Below are 3866 nucleotides of genomic sequence, written 5' to 3'. Positions count from 1 at the left end.
TTAAATAAATAAATAAATAAAATAAAATAAATATTTTTCAAATATTCAATTTTCCCAAGTCCGGTGATCACCACTTGGTTTCTGAATTTGATTTTCTATTTTCTAGTGAAGAATTTTAACCCTGTTCCTTCCCATTCTAGGTTCACAGACTGACATCTGGTCCTTGCTGGCGGTGCACTAGCCTTGGAGGCTGGTGACATGACTTTATAAGAAAATAGAAAGCCTAAGTTTTAGCACCAGCTTCCTTAGTTTTCCACAGTTCATGGTTGTTCTTTAGGCCACTAATATTCCTGATACATCTCTCTAGCTTTTGTCATAATCAACATTGGTTGACTGTATAATGCGTGATGCCTGCTTGCACTGATGCTGTGTTATTGTTTGTTGTTGTTGTTTGTTTGTTTTCTAAAGGGGAATCTTGTAGATTACTAGAGAATTCATGATACTCTGGAATCAGTTATGCCACAAACTAATATTAATCCATGGACATTTCCTGCCAGCCCCACCTGCCTCAGAAACTCAATTTGAGGAGTTTCTCTATTTCTTGTTAAGATAACTTTCATCCTCTGCAAAGTTATTTCTCTTTGCCTAAAGTCAGAAAAGTAGGACCCTGAGCCGAATCTGCCTCTCTTTTGTAAATGAAGTTTCATTGGAACACACAACCATACTCACTGGTTTATGAGTTATATAGGACTGTTATCACACCACAATAACAGCATTGAGAACTTGTAAACGAGCAAAAAAGCCACCAAACCATCTGAAGGCTGTGTGCAGTGGCTCATTCCTTTAATCTCAGCACTTTGGGAGGCCAAGGCTGGTGGATCACTTGAGGTCAGGAGTTCGAGACCAGCCTGGCCAATATGGTGAAACTCCATCTCTGCCAAAAAATACAACAAAAATTAGCCGGGCATGGTGGCACACAACTGTAGTCCCAGCTACTTGGGAGGCTAAAGTGGGAGAATTGCTTGAACCTGGGAGTCAGAGGTTGCAGTGAGCCAAGATCCTGCCACTGCAGTCCAGCCTGGGTGACAGAGTGAGACCCTGTCTCAAAACAAACAAAGAATCTGAATCTAAAATATTTACAATCTATATGTCTATCTTACTAAAACATATACTTAAGGAAAAAGTTTGCTGACCACTGCTTTATGTTACCTGTTGGCTTGACAAGCCCAATACAGTCCCATTTCTTATTAGTACATGAATCATAAATAATGCTGAGAAACTATAACTTAATATTGTTAAATCTTTTTCTCTGAAATTATAGTAAAATTTGAGAGGAATTAGTGTGGGATATCCCTGTCTATTTATTAAGGGAGTGTGTGTGTGTCTGTGTGTGTGTGTGTGTGTGTGTGTGTGTGTACTATGTGTTTAATAAAATTTTAGGAATACTAGGATTTGTTGAGTAGCATTCCTTTTTAAAAAATGTGTAAAATTTAAAATTATGTGAATATTCATAATACAGAAGTCTTATTAGCTTTAAAGATTTACCTGTGTAAAGACATTGCCTGTACTTGATCAAGTAAATTTTCAGTTCATTCAAAATGTGTATTTTATTTGCATCTTACCAAACCTCAACTTATAATCAGTTGACCAAGTTATAAAAATTTTCTTTCATTCCCATCAGATCTCAATCTATATTGGTGGAGGTGGGAGTATATTATAAGGCAAAATCTCTCATCTGTTCTCCAGAAATTAAGTCTTAACAATGTTTTCTAAGAGTAATAGCCCTGATGCAGTGCTTAAAACTTTATTTCCATATTTGTTATTTCTGACTGCTAGAAAGCAAAGGTCGCTAGGTCAGGAAATTAGCTTGAGGGGGAAAAAGGAAAGTAGTTACTCTAAGGTTAAAATCCATATAGTGTGATGGGTTATTGTGACGAATACTTAGTTTCGAAAGACTTCATTTATTATGTAATAGCCATATGCAGTTAATAGAATGCTTCCGTTAGTGAACCTCACAAATGATTTAGTAACCCCCAGAGATTAGCTGGATGTTCATATGCACTAGAAGAAGAAAGCAAATTTGACGTTAAAAACAACACATAATGCAATGAAAACAAAATACCCCTTAAGAGTTACCATGTACTATACAAGACCCATCAGTCATCCTCAGTACCATTCAGAGCCTGAGACTGGTTCAGTCATGTCTACCATCTGGTTCTATAACAATTTTCAAGTCCCAGTGATCATAGTTTTGATAAGGTACCAGGTGCTATATTAAGGGCTTCATATGTAAATAATTTTAAAGTTTTTTTTTTTTTTTTTTTTTTTTAATTTGAAGAAACAGAAGTCAAGTTAACAAAGATGCCTTAAGTAAAGTAAAATTGAAACCAAGTAAGTAAGGGTTCAAAATTCATGCAGTATTAAAAATCATTTCTGGCCAGGCATGGTGGCTCACACCTGTAAACCTAGAGCTTCAGGAGGCCAAGGTGGGAAAATCGCTTAAACCCAAGAGTTCAAAACCAGCTTGGGCAACATAGGGAGACCCTTTCTCTACAAAAATACAAAACAAAACAAAACAAAACAAAAAACAAATTAAAAATTTAGCGGGGCATGGTGGCGTGCACTTGTAATCCTATGCACTCAGCAGGCTGAAGTGAGAGGATTGCTTGAGCAAAAGGAGTTCAGGACTGTAGTGAACCATGATTGCATCACTGCACTTCACTGTGGGGGACGACCCTGTCTCAAAACATACATACATACACACACACACACACACACGTCTGTGTCTGTGTGTGTGTATATATATGTATATATCTTCTGCAGGTACACTTTGTTTACCTCTCTCCTGATCTGCAATCTCTTAAAAGACAGAGACTGTATTTTGCTAATTGTTTAATTCCCCTAGTGCTCATCTGGTACATTTTCTACCTAGTGCAGTCATATCTTATTTAGAGTCTCATTTCTGCAAACTGTGCATAGACAAAATTGGTTTTCAAAACCTTTTAGGTAAAGCCCATGTTGGAGAGTGACATATTGCATTTCAGTAAACCTAACGCTTCTGAATTTCTTCATAACACTGGAAAACATGGCTGTTTTTCAGTTGAGCATTAGATAAAGGACTTTTCCTATCCTCGGGGGTCGTGTTGTATGTAAACTGTATTCTTTCATACACCAGAATTACACTCAACATGGCATTGAGAGGCATGAAGAGATCAAGACTTACTCAAAGAGTTTCACATTTATGCTTCTCATGCTCGCTGTGGGGCATAGCGTTGACATCGAGAAAACCCGGAACAGCATTATCCTTGAGCTCTTAGGGTGTGATTTAACTCACATAAGTTAAATTCACCAGTGGTGCCACAATATTGTACCAAGTAGAGATAAAGACTTCACATTTCTTTAGCACTTACTGTATGCCAGCCACATTGCATTAACTCTGCACTTAATAATTCTCATGACACTGCACAAGGTATATGTCATCACTGTCTTTGTGTTATAAGTGATGAAGCTCAGATGTGCCTCAGAAAAGCTGAGTAAATTCTCCAGGGTCCCCCTGCCAGTGAATGCCAAAATCAGGATTTAAAGACCTCAAATGCTTTTAACCATCTAGCTTTGCATTTTCCTTAAGAAATGTTGATTGAGGCTGGGTGCGGTGGCTCAAGCCTGTAATCCCAGCACTTTGGGAGGCCAAGACGAGAGGATCACGAGGTCAGGAGATCGAGACCATCCTGGCTAACACGGTGAAACCCCGTCTTTACTAAAAATTACAAAAAACTAGCTGGGCAAGGTGGCGGGCACCTGTAGTCCCAGCTACTCAGGAGGCTGAGGCAGGAGAATGGCGTAAACCTGGGAGGCAGAGCTTGCAGTGAGCTGAGATCCAGCCACTGCACTCCAGCCTGGGTGACAGAGTGAGACTCAATCTCAAA

At 38.7% G+C, this 3866-nt stretch overlaps 1 protein-coding gene across 7 annotated transcripts in view; it reads left to right on the top strand.

Moving 5' to 3' along the window:
- CNTN4 (contactin 4) overlaps positions 1–3866 on the top strand; it is a 1016652-nt gene that overhangs the window by 561054 nt on the left and 451732 nt on the right. The gene's annotated exons all lie outside the window — the stretch shown is intronic.

Source organism: Rhinopithecus bieti, unplaced genomic scaffold, assembly GCF_001698545.2.
Source record: "Rhinopithecus bieti isolate Rb0 unplaced genomic scaffold, ASM169854v2 scaffold_12640, whole genome shotgun sequence".
NCBI lineage: Eukaryota > Metazoa > Chordata > Mammalia > Primates > Cercopithecidae > Rhinopithecus > Rhinopithecus bieti.
This window is presented reverse-complemented; position numbering and strand designations above follow the sequence as displayed.